This window comes from Taudactylus pleione, unplaced genomic scaffold, assembly GCF_031769625.1.
Source record: "Taudactylus pleione unplaced genomic scaffold, aTauple2 ptg000019l, whole genome shotgun sequence".
Classification (NCBI taxonomy): Eukaryota; Metazoa; Chordata; class Amphibia; order Anura; family Myobatrachidae; genus Taudactylus; species Taudactylus pleione.
Window position 1 is genome coordinate 14,256,182 of NW_028284421.1, and position 19,074 is coordinate 14,275,255.

At 44.9% G+C, this 19,074-nt stretch overlaps 1 protein-coding gene across 2 annotated transcripts in view; it reads left to right on the forward strand.

Moving 5' to 3' along the window:
• The window catches only part of KLF13 (KLF transcription factor 13), a 207,888-nt gene that overhangs the window by 44,188 nt on the left and 144,626 nt on the right, over positions 1-19,074 (forward strand). The gene's annotated exons all lie outside the window — the stretch shown is intronic.

Below are 19,074 nucleotides of genomic sequence, written 5' to 3' on the forward strand. Positions count from 1 at the left end.
GCACCGACGGCCACCGGCGAAAACAACTGAATCGCCCCCTATGTGTCTGTTGCAATTTCGTAAACACACCCTTACTGTAAACGGCCTAGGTTAGGACGCCCCCTACTTCACCATCCTGTTTCTTCTGCTGAAATGGGCCTAATTGTCAGACTCACTCTGTATAACTGCATATACGTGCAGCTGATTTTCTATCCATGTGTAATGCAAATATATGAAATTTACACTACACACTCTGTAATTCTCACAGGTCATGTATCATGCTTACCTACTCTCCTGGAAAGTGAGGGAGAATCCCAATTTTTCGGGCAGTCCCCTGCACCCTGAGCAGATCTCCCATATCTCACCCACTTCCTAGTAAAGTGCACAGGATGGCGAGATAATACCAGGAATCGTGGCTCTGTAGGGAGGGGGGTGGGTCTAAATGACGCAAATAGTGTTGGTTTAGGCCCATCCCTTCCGCGCAGAGCAGCATTTTGCCCCAAAGTGTGCAGAGCCTAATGACAAAGTGCCCGCCCCCAAACTGGTCATTTGCATCTCCTTGTATAGCCCTTATACATCTAAAAACGTCAAAGTGAATAATATACAAAAAAAAATCAAGGAGGAGCAGGGAGATCTTTTATAAAATAAAAGGATCAGTCATGTAACATTTCATAAATACTGTGCTAGTGAGTAAGCGAAACCTAGAACAAAAACAAGACTACCTGCATAAAATAAAGACAAAAGCTTAGCAAAGGCAAGAGTGTGTAGTCTGAATATGTCCTGTTCTGTACACTAATTGCAAATGTCATGTTATTCTAAGGGTAAAAGAGTGAGACTTGCCAGGAGCCTTTTTCTGGGTCTTAATGTACAGTACACTGGAAAAAATGTGTATCTACTTGAAGTTGTGATTGTTTTTTTTTTTTTTTTGTCATATCTCATTACAGCCCTGGTTTCACTCAAATTGTCTTGATTGTGGTTCTTGAATTATCTAAAAGAAACTTGAGAAAACTACTTTCATGATGATCTCATAATGATCTGTTTTTATTACTTTTTTCTTTTTACAGATATGCAGCATTGATAGCGATGTGATTAATAAGACGTGTCATTCTCTGTGAAGTATATAAAACACTGGTGATTGAACTTTCTGCCAACAATAGAACTCCATACCATTGTATTTTTGCAAAATTTGCAAAAAAAACCATAGCAACTAATCAGACATTTGCTTTCATTGTCTGGTTTGCATTAACAGATAAAGGCTACTTGCTGATTGGTTGCTGTGGTTCAGTGCAAATTTGGCACCTAAATGCAAAGTTAGTTAATGAACCTTAATTTGGTTTGAATATAAAACACAATTGAGTATTAGCATGCACATATAGGACCTGATTCAGAGCCGGACGCAATTAGCGCTCGCTCGTCCAGAAAATAGGGGTGGATATTCAAATGAACCGTTCGCTGTTTGCGGTCTGTTCACGCCTCTAGGTCTGAACGAGCGTACAAAACTTGCGGTCGTTTTTTGGGAAACTACGCCCCCTGGCCGCTCGCATCCTACTTCATGTCCGCTATTTATTAGATTAATCGAGTACATCGACCAGGGTATGAACTGCTCGCTATTCTTGTGGTCGGTTTTTGCTACCACAATTTTGCGAGCATTTCTGGCTATAAAATAACCCAGTGACGTGGTGAATGACGCTGCTGTTTTAATTATGCACACCCATAAAACGCCCGTTTTGACCTTTAAGCACGCCTGCGTTCTGATTTCCACACCCCGTTTCCAAGCACCTTCCCCTGTTACCACCCACATACGCCTCATTCTGTCACTCAAATTATCAGGCATTCGCTAATTTGCGAGCACATGAATTTCGACCGCACTGACTGGTTCGCGCATGCGTATAACGATCCGTACGCATGCGCAGTTGGGCAAACATCGCTCGGAGCGAACGAACTGCCGCTTACGAGTGGCTCTGAATCAGGCCCCATAGTTCCTTGCCATTACTTTTAAATACTGTGGTGGACATTTATACGTCTAGTGGAACATATAAAGTGGGGATGCCCATAGCATCCATTTGGATGTTTGTTTTCATATTGTAGACATTGTTAAAAATAGACACAATGGGCATGATCTGTTGCCGATGTTCGCAGATCTCAGCAATTTTTTTTGCTGCTGTGCCTGCACGAATATCCCTAAAAACTTGTACGGAGAATGCAATACACTGTGTGCACACACAGAGGCGCAGTTTTGGGAGACAGTGTCAGAAATGTATTGGAAATGTGATGGGAGTTACTGGGCGGTGACTGGGAGGTGCCTACACCCGGAGATGGTCAGTCTCATGGGAGTGTACACAATCGCTCACATTGGAGGCCATACTCAGATGGAAAATCTGCCCGCAACCAGAGAGCAGGTGCCCGACAACCAGGGTCAGACTACCTTTCCTGCACTTCTGGCAACTTAAAGCAGGGTCGATTGCCTGATGGGCTGGTCTGGTGTTAAACCCTGGGCGAGCAACTCTACCCTCCGGCGCTCTGCTCGGCCAGGCTACTGAAAGACGGGGGCATGCCGCGAGGCCAGGCACACGTGACTCGCGAAATGCCCCCATGGGATGCAACCACACCCCTTTTGCGATCGTGCAGACACCGGGGACCTGCCAGGGCTGATCTGGAGCCCCAGTCCGTCCCTGCCAACAACCGTTTCAGTCACACTCTCGTGGTTTTCTACAGGGGCCTAGGCATCTCTCAGTTATTCCGTGTAGATTATGAATGTCTGAATTAAACGGCCATCATTTTTATTATTATGTGTATGTTCAAGGTCCTTCCTCAGCAGCCATCTGATACCTGTACATGTGGCACTCATTAGGAATTCTAGAACAAGCCCTCTGTTTGCTTTATGTGTAGACGTCTTGTTGTCAGTGAAATGTAATTTCTTCAAGTAGAGAAACTAATTGTTAACAACCTCATTCCTGAAATAGTCACACAGACAAAATACTGTATAACAAAAATGTTCCACTTCACAGGAGTTTTTTCGGTGTCCGCCACCATTTTCGGTGGCTATTGAGCTACCCCCATCTGGGAATGATTACTTTTACAAATGTACAGTGTATTCTGCTATCCTGCTATATTAATGCAATAGCTACTTCATACTACTGAAGAAACAGGAACACTGATAGAATACTCCATCAAGTTACACAGAACCATGTATATCGAGCAATTTTTTTTTTTTATTCTAGGTCCATTAAACATAAAAATGAGATACTAAAACATATTTTAATTTAAGCTCCTTGTGCTTGTCCTGGTGCGTGCTCCTCCTGCTTCCGTGATGAGCTCTGCTGAGAAAAAGCAACATCCATATGCAGCTTAGGCCCAAGCTGCATCCAGTTATGTCAAAGTTGAATTAAGGGGTATAGAAAACACATGACCATCTGCGCTCAGGGGATCTCCTGGTACCCACTGCCCTCTCCTCTGCAGAGGAAGGTCTGTTTACCAACTTACATGTAATTGTCACACAGGCATGCAGTTCAGATAACTCTCTCTACTGGGTGTTGTAAAATCATGGCAGCAACTAGAGGGGGGGGGGGGGCACATGCCTCAGGCGCTGGATAGGCTGCAGAGGGGCGAGGTGGTAGTGTAGGTTTGGAGCCGCACGCCGGGAGCGGCAGGCAGCCCTTGAGAGACATAGCGCCGCTGTCATTTAAATGTGGCGTGGGTCATGACCCAAACAGAGCTCGCGGACCGGCAGCCAGTCAACAGTGGTTGCCGGTCCGCAAGCTCCTCCAGTGCAGAGCTTGCTCAGGAATGGCAGCAGGCAGGTAGTGCATCTTCAGGTGAAGACTTTTGGAGGATGGCCTGGTGTCATGTAGGGTAGCAAAGAAGCCACTGCCCTCCAGGAAAAACATCAGGGACAGACTGATAATTCTGCAAAAGGTACAGGGATTAGACTGCTGAGTAAAGTTATTTTCTCTGATGAATCCCCTTTCGGATTGTTTGGGGCATATGGAAAAAAATACTTGTCCGGAGAAGGAAAGGTGAGCGCTACCATCAGTCCTGTGTCTTGCCAACAGTAAAGCATCCTGAGACCATTCATGTGTGTGGTTGCTTCTCAGCCAAGGGAGTGGGCTCACTCACAATTTTGCCTAAGAACACAGCCATGAATAAAGAATGTTTCCAAAACATTCTCCAAGAGCAACTTCTCCCAACCATCCAAGAACAGTTTGGTGACGAACAATGCCTTTTCCAGCATGATGGAGCACTTTGCCATAAGGCAAAAGTGATAACTAAGTGGCTTGGGGAACAAAACATCGAAATTTTGGGTCCATGGCCAGGAAACTCCCCAGACCTTAATCCCATTGAGAACTTGTGGTCAATCCTCAAGAGGTGGTTGGACAAACTCCAAGCATTGATTAGGCAAGAATGGGCGGCCATCAGTCAGTATGTGGCCCAGAAGTTGAGTGACAGCATGCCAGGGCAAATTGCAGGGGTCTTGAAAAAGAAGAGTCAACACTGCAAATATTGACTATTTGCATAAACTTAATGTAATTGTCAATAAAAGCTTTTGACACTTATGAAATGCTTGTAATGTTACTTCAGTATACCATAGTAACATCTGACAAAAAGGTCTGAAAACACTGAAGCAGCAAACTTTGTGAAAACCAATACTTGTGTCATTCTCAAAACTTTTGGTCATGGCTGTATACCATATAATATATTTTTCTACACACAATAATACTCCCGACACAGAGATGTTTTTACAGCGGTTTAGGACCTGTTAAGGAAAAAAAAAATCTCTTAACCATGTTTTCCTTATGTTACACATTCCAGAGAGGCCATTTAGGGGACGATTTATCAACCTGTGATTTTACAAAAGTGCATCTAAACACATATCAAGAGTCTCTGGGCCTTATTCAGCAAGGATTTCAGATGCTAACGCACACAATCGGTCGATGTTTGCGCTCTGCGTATGCATTGCAGTGCGCAAACTAGCAATTGCAAAGGGAACTGCGATTGTTGAGGCTACGCAGACCTAGAGCACAGCGATTGACAGGAAGTGCCCTTTGTGGGTCGTTTCGGGGGTGGTCAGGTGAACACAGGCGTGCCAGTGCGTTTCAATGCCGTTGCAGAGGCGTGCATAAATTATCCACTGCGTGGCCATAAGCAGCCATAGCACTGATAGCATGCGTTGCTGGTAGCAATTTCTGAGTAAGGTCAGGGCTTGTGCAAGTGTGCATATGGGTCCATTGTTACTCGATGTAACCGATGGTTTCACTATGTTCCCCTAGTATACGGATGTGAGTAAGGGGAAGTGGGCGTCCTTATGTTAGGATGCGATCGCAATGTGAATGCAAACATTTAAATAGCACTGCTGATACTAGCAACTGCGGTGCGTGTGTATAAGCAGAATAACGATCCGTAGTGAATCATACCCTCTGTCTATTGTAGGTGAGCATTAAAATCTTCATAATGACATGTTTACTGCACTTGATGAGAATGTATATTTTCATATTATATACACCTCTTCAAGAACTTTTTATTTGTAAAGCTCATATAAAAATAATAATGAGACCTGTATTAAATATACAGGATGGACCACCCTGCCCACCACATTTTTCTGAGGTTTTGCTGATTCTTAGTTGTCACTGACCACTTTTACTTGCTGACTGTAAGTGACAACATGGCACCAATGTGGTGCACAAAGCATAAATGCCTACATTGCGTTTCTCCTCTCTGGGAGAGGCCCGGAGAGGAGACGCAAATAATGACTCTGGGGGTGGGGCCAGGCTCTTCACATCATTATGCCCCGCCCTTGTGGTGACAAATTGGCGCAAAACTCTGGTCCTCATGGAGGTGACTAGGCTAAAATGATGTGAATCGTGTCATATTGACCCCGACCCCTGTCTATGGACATGTGATTCCCAGGATATCTCCCCATCCTGCCCACTTCACTAGGAAGCAGGATATGCACCCATTTTTCTGGGGGACTACTGGAAAAATCGTGAGTCTCCAGGACCTTTCGGCAGAGTAGGTACGTAGGGCACAAACTCTAATAGGGTGATCTTTCAATGCTTCCTTGGTCCCTGGAAGTGCTTACGAGTAATTGCTTTGTTGTTTGGTCTAGCTCAGTGGTTCCCAAACTTTTTTGAATCACGGCGCCCTAGAGTATTAGCATTGTTTTCAGTAATTCAGAAAAAAATTTAGTAAAGTGAAGTAAATTGTGCTGACCTGTGATCCTTAGCAGGCCCGCTGAGAGTCGCGGCGGGCCCGGGTAATAGGGGGCGTGGCCTAATCGCGGGAGGCGTGGCCACGCCCCCTTCCAGAATAAAAAAAGATATGCGCGCTGGGGGGGGGCGCTCTGGGCCCCCTTAGCCCTGTTCAAAGCCAGGGAGGGCGCGATCAGTGTGATCGCTCCCCCCCCACAGGCATAGGAGACTGCTGTGGCTGCAGCCACGAGCAGTCTCCACTGCAGCTCCACTGCTGGGCTGCTGTGAGGGAGAGGGAGGGGGAGCGGCACCGGCCCCGGCCCCCTCAGGAAGCGCGGGCCCCGGTAATCTGTACCCGCTCCCCCCCCCCCCCCCTTTCGGCGCCCCTGATCCTTAGGCTCAGTTATGTGGTGGTGGACAGGTTTACACTTCTGTTTATCCACATATTTACATTACATTGACCATAAATAATTTGATTTGGTGCTGGACCAGCAACCTGAGGCACCCCAGCAAGTGTCCCGAGGCACACCAGGGTGCTACGGCGCAACCACTGCTCTAGCTAAATCCTATACTGAGCTAGTTGAGGAATTACCACAGTGCAGGGTGTTGTAGCTTTGGGGCCCTAGAGAGGTACCCGGCGATACTGGTCCATCCCTGCTAGGGTCCCTGCTGGACTCTTCTGAGCTGCAATTGGGCATTTAGTTCTGGTAATGATATACTTTGATACAAATAGCAAATGACAGAGGTTTCATGCAGTAAGGATTTATTATTTGTTACCACTTTAGTTTAAGAGGTGGCTGAAATCATCTTGCAGTGCACAGAAACAGCAGCTCAAAGCTATGCACACTTTTCTTGCATACTGTATAAGCAAAATGTACTTTATACATTAGTATTCTTCGTCATGTGCCTACAGGTATTTATAGACTCCGCAAAAAAAGAGCTTAAGGGCCCTGTTGACAGGCCATTGACTCACTTATGCAAACCACAGTCTGAGCCTCTGAAATCAGACAGCAGCTTTTTCTCTCTCTTGGTTGAAGCATTTAGCTTTGAGAGGAAATGCACCCCACCCTTCTCTGTGTAACCCTCCCCCACTTTCTGAAATAATTGTCCCAGTCCCATCTGTCTCTCAAGGCAATAGCAGCACACTAACATAGAATAGGAGTTAGAGCTATACCAGACACAGTGTAAATGTTGATACTATACGTCCATCGCTGTGCCATTCCGCTAGTTCAGCAACTTATGATGTTTTTCTTTTCCCACATTTTTTTTTCTCCTCCTCCCTATCTTAGGATAAACATGAACTGCTTAGACAATGACTGCATTAGACTTGTAGGGATGGCCTACTTGGTGTTATGATTTTCTAAAAAACCTGGCCGTTTTCAGTATTGCCATGGGGAGTAAATAACTATCTATATCTTATAATTTTGTCACAACTGACTATGTTATTCTTTTTTACAGCTGATGCTTAAAATGTGTTGCGTCTACTGCTTCCCTCTTTGGGCCTCCAGGCAGATTTCTGACATCATAACTGTCATGTGACTATTTTGCAATATATAGAAATGTATATGAAAATAATTTCTCATGTCCGGCTTCAGAAACATCCATACACTGGACCATCTAAAAGGGGTTTGGTATATTATGTCAACATTTCTAATGGTCGGCAGTGAATATTCCAACATTCATTATGTTGACACTATCGAAATGTCAACAATCTGCTTTTGTGGTAAGTCTAAGCCTAATGTAAATATTTTCAGAATATCGACATTTCATTCTGTCATTTTGATATTTACAGGTGTCAACATTTATGATGTCGACATTTTAACCATGTTGACATTCTGGTGTCGACATTATGAATGTCGTCTTTACGACTGCATACATCCTAAAAGCCATCAATATCAGATATATGATGTGATCTGCAACTATTTCAGAAATTAGGTGCACTTGTGCCACTGTGCGTAGGTGCCTTATTCCCCCTGTTGCCATTCTACACGATTGCTCAATGTGCATTATGGTTTTCCGTTAAGGTCTCAGACATCAGGATCACTCAGCTGCATTACTGTCACTTCATTTCCACATTCAACTTGACTTTGGCACTTCTGTCTTTATCTTCAGCAAATACAACTTAGTATTTGCTTGTATATGAGGCCTTTAAAGGTTGTAGTTTGTGATTCTCATAGTTATCAACAAATACTAACGTCCATGTCAGACTACATCATGTAGGGCCCAAAGGTTTAAGCAATGGTCGCACATGCAGTATCTTACCAGTCACATTAATAGATCAATCCTCCTTAAGCAACCTAAGCTTCCACATATGGCCTAGGGCAGGGGTAGCCAACCCGCGGCTCTCGAGCTGCATGCGTCTCTTTTGTTTTTGTGATGCGGTTCGCGGCTCGGCAGACCCCCACCGGAAGTGTGAACACTGGCCTCTGAAATGATCAGAGGCTAAAGATGCCTCTGATCGCTTCAGAGGCCAGCGTTCACAGTGATGCAGTGCGCGGGTGAAGTCATGATGATGTGAGGAGCCTGCTGGATCTAGTAGGATCCAGGCAGCGCGGCAGCGTCAGCAGGAGCAGGAGCCCTGACAGCGTGGACCTGATGAAGTAAGTACTGGGCTTGAGCACAACTACAGGGGGCACTGCATATGTGGCACAACTACTGGGGGCCCTGCATGAGGGGCACAACTACAGGGGGCCCTGCATGAGGGGCACAACTACAGGGGGCACTGGATATGGGATACAACTACTGGGGGCCCTGCATAAGGGGTACAACTACATGGGCCACAACTACAGGGGGCACGTCATATGGGGACAACTACAGGGGACCCTGCATAAGGGGCACAACTACAGGGGGTCCTGCATAAGGGGCACAACTACAGGGGGCCCTGCATAAGGGGCACAACTACAAGGGGCCCTGCATAAGGGGCACAACTACAGGAGGCACTGCATAATGGGCACAACTACAGGGGGTCCTGCATAATGGGCACAACTACAGGGGGCCCTGCATATGGGGCACAACTACAGGGGGTCCTGCATAATGGGCACAACTACAGGAGGCACAACTACAGGGAGCCCTGCATAAGGTCATGCTCCTGCAAATGTCATACCAAAGGCTTGTGCACAAAAAGGGGCGAGGCCTTGTGACAGCTCTTTAACTTGATTACAGATATGTTTTGGCTCTTTGCCTCAGACTGGTTGGCCATCCCTGGCCCAGGGTGTGCTGAGGGTCCCAGATAGCTCTAACCCACTTTCATGTGTTATTTTTAAGAAATAGGAGGGACCCCAGACAGGTATCTTGCCTGCAGCAAATCTTAATCAGGCTCTGGCCACGCTCAGGGAGTAGTGTTACACATATGTTACAGGCTGCAATACATAATATTTTGTAATGGGGTATGCTATGTTTGGTCGACCGTTATCAGGTTGACATGTCAATATGACAATGTGACCAGATCCCTTGTGATGGCGGGAAGGAGTAAAGTTCTAGATTAATAATTTCGCCCTGTATAGTGCCAGAAAAGTTTCTGTAGTAAAATAGTCACCTTGCATTGACAGACCTGTTAAAAAGTGGGGAGATCATAAGCACTACTATGCCTATATAATGCATTTCTTCTCAGCACCTTCCCATAATTTCTGGGCTCATTCAGGACATATGAGTGCTTACTCAGCTTTGAATGATCCATGGCATAATTATCGTAGTAGCAAGGGTGCACCTGCTCGTGGATCTGCTGTTTTGAGGCACCGTCTACCTAGTCAAAACATGTGCATGTGTTTTCTCACCCTTGGGTGTTACATTGCGCAGTCCCATACATGTATATGAGTCAGACTGGCTCACCAGGGTATTGTCGGGAACCATTACTAGTCCATATTCCAGGTTAATGTTTAGAGCACATGATTCTCTGCTTCCACTCCTGCACATAGGCCCCTGGTCAGCAATGCCCATTGTATCTACCCCTTGGCCAGGACGGTACTCTCTAGGGGTGTGGACGAGTTGCCGCCAGGTGGTGTCACCCGCGGCCAGGGAAGTAATCCCTTCCTCACTGGGCCAGCACAGGCGGCCAGTACAATAAAGTTTTTTTTGTCATTGCGGTGCAGCGTGTGTGACGTCACAGTGCTGCACTGCTGAGCAGCAGAGGAGCCACGGCCAGCCCTGAAGAGGAGCAGCAGCCAGAAAAGAATAAGGTAAGTGACTGGGCTAGAGCTGGAGGGACACATGTGGCCTCAGAGAGACGGGGTAGCCTGGAAAAACATGGGAACCTGTAGATATGCAGGGAGGGGGTTTGGAGAGACGTAGGGGAGCCTGGAGAAACAGAGTGGTGACATGGGGAGCCTGAAGAGACATAGAGGGGGGTAACATTGGGGGCCTGAAGAGACACACTGGGTGACATGGTGGGCCTAAAGAGACACAGGGTAGACAGTAGAGATACAAAGGATGCCTGGAAAGACTGCGGGGGGAGGCTAAAGAGACAGTGGGACTGGAGTGACATAAAGGGAGCCTAGAGAGAGAGGGTGGGCCAGGAATGACATAGGGTGGGCCAGAAGTGACACATGGGGCGTCTAGAGTGACATGGGGGGGCGTGGAGTGACACTGGCATGGAAGGGGTTGTGGTCCATTACTTTGCCAGAGGCGTCCAGACCCCTAGATACAACCCTGTCGCTGACTTCAAAATCCGCCAGAGATGCCGATTGTAGATGTGGGTGCAGAGTCAGCTGTCTCTTAGCATTCTCCCGGCATTCACGGACTGGCAGCAGATCTCTCAGTATCCCAGTGAACCAGTCCAATTCTGCACGCAAGAGAGTTTTTGTTTTTTTTAATCCAGATCATAAAATAGAAGATCTGGTACCTCCTTTACTAGCAAATTGTGCAAAGTGCTGCCTACTAGTAAAAGCAAAAATATAAAAAAGGCTAGTCAAATGGTCTCATTTTTTTATAGACCACTAATTTTGCACAAGTTTTAGTTTTTGTCTAAGGCCTATTTTTATATACTAATTAGTAGACTCGCAGTAATGCTCAGATTGATCACACTGTGCTAAGGATATGCCAGACAATAAAGCTTTGTGTAATAAAACAAATGCGTGAAGACCATCAATCACTATACCATGAACCATAAAAAGTGCAGTAAAAAACCACATGCCCTACTTTAGAAGCATGATCTGTAACAACATAAAACCCACCAGAAGACAGGCTTAGGCAGCCAGCTGTTCGGCTACAACTTTCAGAATGCAGTAAGCTGTAGCTATCAGGATATCTTGAGATCTACAGATTGCAAATGCTGATTTGCAAGGTAATTATTGGTTCACTCCCTTAAGTAGAGTTTTTAAAATTTTCTCCAAACAATCTGCTTGATAGGCCTTGTTCAATTGCACTCGGTTAATTGAAAAGGTCTCACATTGAAAGTATAACATACCTTCAAAATGAAACCAGGCAAAAAAAGCTTCAATCCAAACAAACCACGCACCAAATGCCTCTCTTCTATCATGCAATATACTGTATTTAGAGCCAGTACATAGTACAACCTTCATGAGAAGGGGTCTGGACACACACTATAGGGCTTGCCAGTGCATATTGGGGGCATGTCAGGGCCCTCTTCTCTCTTGTGTTTCTCCCCTGCCCACATTAACACCAAACCTTTAGGCTCAATAGGCAGCGCTAACTCTGCCAGTACTGTGTACAGTGTATGAAACAATATTTATATAGCTTACTTTTTGAACTGTAAGTCTTCTACACTTTGTAATGTGCTGTGGGACCCTTGTGAGGCCATATAAATAACATAATAATAATAATAATAATAATAATAATAATATCACATCCAGCACTGCACAGCCCCCTTCTATCATAATAACGGAATGGGTATGAAGTCCTGGTGGCTGAACAGCCACCAGTTCATATCCCGACGTCGGTCGCCCGAAGGGAGAAGATCCCGACAGGGCTGGTGAGTACTCTATCCCTTAGTGGTGCCTAACCCTAAGCTCCCCCCAGGGGTGCCTAACCCTAAACCTCCCCCGCTAGGGGTGCCTAACTCTAACCCCCCCAAAACCTAACCCCGCTATGCTCCCTAAACCTTACCCCTAATCCCCTATGGCTAACGCTAAGGGTGACCCAGAATTACCTCGTTCGGTCTGGCGTTCCGGCGTCGGAACTATTTAACAAGAGTAGTGGTGGCACATGTACCATTGCTGTCCTCCTTTCACTATTGCCTTGCCGCCCATGGATACTAATGGCAAAGGATCCTTCCAGGATGAAGTGAAAGTGAGCCTGAAATCCTAAATACAGACACCCAGTTCCAGTGCAGACGTGCCAACCGGCAGTCATAAGAATCCTCTTACCCCTGGCAGCCAGCTTCACTTAGCTGTCCCAGTGGAATTTGGCTTTAGTGAATTGCGGCAATACTAGATTTTGTTTGTTATACCAAATGGAGCTTTCTGGAAGGGGGCCATCCATCTTTCATTGTTTTTGCACTTTGCATAGTCCGGAGCTAAATGTACACAAGTGTGGGTGATGTATAGAGCTGTACATACTCAGTTACATCTCCACTTGCGGTTGGAATGGTGTAACAGGGCAGCAATGGGACGTTTGCATGCAGGCTAAATTCAATGAGGATTTGTTGTTGGAATTGCAGGTCATGCAGAGTAGTGTATATGCGTAATTATACCTGATTTCAGGCAGATCTTTTGCACAAGGGAATAGTGTAAGTGCGCACTAAAAATATTAATGGCTAGGAAAGAAAAGTAGTAGGAATTGGGTCGGTGAGGAAAATACAGCTCTGCATACAGGCGAATATATTAATTTCGTTCCATAAGAGCAATTTAACTCTGCATCAACCTCTAATAACTTAAACATGCTTGACAAAGGGCCCCCTAAGTGCCATGTTTGGCCATTTAAATATTAGGAGGTATGCAGATGTTTTCAGAATTGATGTTGGAGTCTCATATGGATAGAATTATTACACTAACGTCTGTTATCTATACACTTTCACACATGGATTTTGTGTTACCTAGGGACACAATTATATTGAAGAAGACTGTAAGATTGTAAAACTGAGCCTCGAGCTGCAGCAAAAATGATTGGGTAGTAGATGCAAATGGCTCCTGGCTTCAGGTATTGGAGGCATTTCTGTGGGAGGAGCCATTTATTTGTTGCACTTGGGTGGTTATATTATTTATAATGGTGTTTTCCACAAGTGGGACGCCTCATTAATCATACCTGCCAACATTCTCTATTGAAAATAATGGATAACATTGGCCAAATTTTGAATCCTCACTCTTAATTCCAGACAATACAACAGACTTCTTTCTGGCAGACCTTGCCCCTTTTAAGCACTGAAATCTTTGACTCTCTCTCGAGATGTTGGTAGGTATGTGTGAGGGTTATATACAATAAATAAGGATTCTCCTCTCCATGTGGAAGAGGTGGTTATAGTCAGAATGCATGATCTGCAAACATCCAGGACAATGTACATGGACTGCGATCATACAAAGTGTCTGTACAAAGGCATAGTGAAATGACACATGCACCTGTGTGTGCACATCACATTGATTTACACAGAAATTGAAATGACTTCTCTCCTTTTTTCCACTTTGTAAATAGCCCTATTGTGTCATTCCCATAACTGTGAAGAACTGTCCTTGTTGCAGTCAAATTTTCAGAATGATTCTCATAAGTTTATATATTTTCCATTGGGTATGCTGTTACAGACCAGCAGGTAGACACAGGAAAAGTACATCTGTACTAAATTACAAGAGCGAACAATCCCTATAATGCAAACATCTCCTTAGTTCCGAAACAAATATTGTTGCAATTATTGTACATTACTGTTTGCCTCAATGCAACAGGACAGTCTTATTTTTTTATTGTAACTAAGTCAGTGGTTCCCAATCTTTTTTGAATCACGGCACCATAGAGTATCAGCATTGTTTTCCCGGTACCCCTAAACCAAACGTTTGTTATTGAGACATTTTTAAAAAGTTGTAAAGTGAAGTAAATTGTGCTGACCTGTCATCCTTAGGGTCAGCTATGTGGTTGTGGACAGGTTTGTGCTTCTGTTTGTCCACATATTTACATTATATTGACCATAAATAACCTGATTTGGTGCTGGGCCACCAACCTGAGGCACCCCAGGGTGCCACGGCACACAGTTTGGGAACCACTGGACTAAGTGAACCTGTTGTTGTAAATGGATAGCATGTGTTTTTTTTCTTTAAATAAAATAATTTTATTTTAAAACTGGCTATGATTTCTTTCACAGCCATACATTTGCAGAGTAACAGCCCTTTGGACATAACAAGCAATTAGGTGTGTCTGGGAATGCTACTGCTTTAACGTAAATATGATTTACTTATCCAGGATTTAAGTATTTTTTTTTCTGCAGTTATGACATTATTATATCACCTGGATAATGAAACCTCCAGAAATTCATTTTAATGTTTATTTAATGAGCTACTAGAAATCTTAGACACAGCTGAAACCCGGACACTGACATGATTTGGCAGTCATGGGAATCCTGAATCGGGTCCAAAAATAAAGTTCAAATGGGGCCAACATCAGTTCCTCGAAGAGGAAGTCTTGTTAGTGCTTCCCATGGCTGTATATTGTATTTGTTCAAGGCACTTTCTATATGCATTGTGCTTCGGATCCTGTAGTCCAGGGCTATTCAACATGTGGCTCTGCAGCTGCTGTGGAACTACACATCCCAGCATGCCCTGCCACAGTTTTAGCATGCCCTAATAGCAAAACTGTAACAAGGTATTTTGGATGGCCGCATCTTGGATACCCCTTCTTTAGACAGTATGGGCCTGATTCTAAGTCACACGTAATTCACGCAAATGGTCAATGGTTTTCAACAGCATTTGAGTCTAAGTAGCCCCATAGTCACACAGTGCATGGCGTGCGCACACAAAGTCACACAGTGCATGGCGTGCGCACACAAAGTCACACAGTGCATGGCGTGCGCACACAAAGTCACACAGTGCATGGCGTGCGCACACAAAGTCACACAGTGCATGGCGTGCGCACACAAAGTCACACAGTGCGACTCATTTTCTCAGAAATGAATTGGGCAGTGACAGGGAAGTTGATACTCAGGCGCATGGAGATGTACTGTCTGATGGGAGTGTCGCCTGCATGTCCACTAACTGGTTACAAACTCAGACACTTAATTGCTTAGATTGCGGGCCATACTCTCACCAGGAATGGGCAGGTGCAAGGTACGAAGGTGCATCTGATGGTAGTGTTTAAAAATACACAAAGTTGGCGCTTTATTGCACAGTCAGACGCTCATTTCTATGTCAAGGGAGGGGCTAATACTAGCATTAGCGTAGAGTCGCAGACGTGACTACGACAAAACAAGCTATAGCAGCAGTGTGCCACTCTGAATCAGCCCCCTTATGTGTATATTTGTGTGTGTATATATACAATGTACATATGTATTATGTATTAATGGTTATTTATATAGCACCAGCATATTCAGTGGCACTTGATAATTGGGAATAAAACAGGAATAAGTTGAGTCTGGGAAATAACAGAAAGAGAGGGCTCTTAAGGATAAGTGCTATGTATAAATATATAGTGTGTAAATATATATATACATACATACATACATACATACAAAGCCGGCACACCACAATTATAATTGCACAAATGCCCAGGTTCCCTAAGAGGGTATTATCCAGATACCAAAACATATGTATAGGAAAAAACTGTGGCACTCACAGGTCCTTTAAAGAAGACTCCAGACAGTACTGTATCATCGTCCTAGGACCATGCTACAGTACTGTCTGGAGTCTTCTTTATAAAGACCTGTGAGTGCTGCAGTGTTTCTCTCTCTCTCTCATAAATCGCAGGGTCACACATACATTCATACATACATGCACACATACATACATATACAGGCAGGATCACACATACATACATATACAGGCAGGATCACATATACATACATACACACATAGAGGCAGCAGGTAGGATCACACATACATACATACACATACAGGCAGGGTCATACATACAGGGGCGCTGAGAGGGGGGGAGCGGGTACAGATTACCTGAGGGGCCCGGCGGGGGCCCGGGTCCGGCGCCGCTCCCCCCCTCACAGCAGCTCAGCACACAGCGTGTGCTGAGCTGCAGTTGGAGACTGAGCAGCAGCCACAGCAGTCTCCTATGCCTGTGCGGGGGAGCGATCACACTGATCGTGCCCCCCCCCCTGGCTTTGCGCCGGGCTGAGGGGGCTTTTTTTTTTCTCGCCAAGGGGGCGTGGCCACACCTCCTGCGATTAGGCCACGCCCCCTATTACTGGGGCCCGCCACGGCTCTTGGCGGGCATACATACACACACACATGCATACATACAGGCATGAAAGGTTACACATACATACACACATACAGGCAGGGAGGGTGATAGACATAACTGGGGTACCTCTCTCACCTTAATGTGGACCCTGCAGCTTCTTCCTCGTCGACTTGCTGTTGTACTATGTAGCCCCACCCTCTACTGGGGACAGATGAACATGTGCTGAACTCCACCAATCATAGCTCAGCACAAGCTCCTCTGCCCACTGAGTCTCTCACTAGAGCAGCAGCAGGAAGGAAGGACAGGACGCTGCTGCTGCTCTGTATACACAGCACCTGGCAGACTGGACACTTACCCGGCAGGCTGTCAGCTACTTCACAGCTGCTTCCGGAGTCTGACTTCAGGGCGTCCTCTGGCAACTAAGGAGTCTGGAGCTCGCGCTCCGGTGGAACCGCCCTTCCTACGCCCCTGTCTCTTTGGCGTTCCCACAGATTCCTCATTAGTGGACACTTCTGGTTATGTACCTCATGTACATAAAATGCCCGTGCATGAATAGTAACAATAAGAGGCTTATCTGGGAACCTCTGGAGTAACGTTGGTGAGTTGTCCTTGGCTAAATGATAGTTCACAAGATGAGATTCCAAACGCAAGGTATCCAGTATGTGCAAAAACGAGACCAAGCAGATAAGCTACAATTCCTTTCCATACTTGGGGCACTTTTATCCCTGACATGGCTGTGTCCATTCTCTGGTGTCGTTATGGGTGTGATAGGGCACGTAGTTATGGAAACCACATGATTTCCATCGCATAGGTAATATGGTCTGACGATCACCAGAAAAGAGCTACTAGGGAGGGGCATCATGTGGGTGCCCCCATTTGTGTAGGTATCATTAAGGGGGAAAAGGACATGTGGTTCCCTCCCACCTATACACAGGAAAAGTATGTTTTTCATAGCATGATCACTCAAACTGAACTTGAATCTCTCCATGAACAGATCAACTTGGGACACCCCCATAACTTTATTAAACCGTTGGAACATTCCACGCAAGAGATCAGTGAAAAATTCCACATGATTGAGGGGTCTAGTTACTAAGCAATGTTAGGAGACAGAGTGAAAAGTGATAAGGTGCCAGCCAATCAGCTTCTAACTATCATTTTTCAAACACAGCCTGTGAGATGACAGTTGGGAGCTGATTGGCTGGTACCTTATCACTTTCTTATCACTTTTGACTCTGTCTCCTAACACTGCTTAGTAAATAGACCGTTGAGTAACCACACAACACAATGTTATATAAATATGAGCAGAATATGAATATTATTGATAAGAAATATATATCAAAAGATAAACTAAGAAAAAGATATACTTAGTTAAGGTTAGAATCCTTGGTAACCTTGTTACATACTGCAGTCAGACACCTAGAGGTAAATTTATTAAAGTGAAGAGTTTTTAGAAGAGGAGATGTTACCCATAGCAACCAATCAGATTCTGCTTAACATTTAAATAGCAGCTTTCAGTAGCTAGAATTGGATTAGTTGCTATGGGCAACATCTCCACTTCTAAAAACTCACTTTAGTAAATTTACCCCCTAGTGCGAAAAGGACACCATTTGTGTCTGCTGGTTCCAAGTGCAGCTTCAATGCAGTGTACAAACATCAACTTCAATGATTCCTGGAGAGCGAGCCCCTTTTGTCTAAAGCAGTTAGACACCCAGATTGAAGAACATTGATCCTAGACACCATTTGAGTTGGCTCCAGGCACAATGGCTGATGTGTATTATACTAACTTACTTCTTATACCCTTAGGGGCAGTCCCCAATTACAAATACCAGCAATAGAGCAGCAGAGGGCAGCATTGCCTCAGTTATGGTTATACAAAGAATATTCATATTAATTTGCGTATTTAACTACGTAAATGCCAAGGCCACCATCTGGTGTAATGAAAAATACCTTTCTATGCATTCAGCATATGTAAACTCAATAACAACCTGTATGCACATGTCAGCACGTGACAAGACAGTGACCTTTGGGTACTTGTGTACTTTACGGACTCATTGCAGAGAGAACAAAAGTGTCCTACACTCATTATTATTATTATCAATCATTGTAATGTCTAAATCCCCTTCACGGAGAGGACCCTGACGTCATTCCCAGTATACAGTGTCATTCCCTACCTTCCAAGTGGGCATAGAGAGGAAACATAACCTTGTAACGAGCCACCGAGCTCAAAGCGTGGCGAGGGGACAACTTTCTTCTTTAGGTGGGGACAACTTTCGGTACTTGTGTAAAGTAAACAAGTGCCATTTAAAATATTCATTGGGTTCTGCAATGAGTCTGTAAAGTACAAAAGTACCGACATTTCTTCGACATTCACCATATTCTGTTAATACACTCTCTGTCAAAACCTTTAACTTGGACATAGGTTTCCACAGATGGTTAATATGGGGCAAGAGTCACATATCACTAACATTGACCCTACTGGTCACAATACGCAGATACTCTCTAACCACACTCCATAAGGTGGCATACTTCTCATACATCAGGGATGTGCTGTTTACTGAAGTTTTGTTTTAATATTTGATATTAATGTTGGTGTCTCAGTATATAGGGAGAACTTTTACAGGCCTATGTAAAA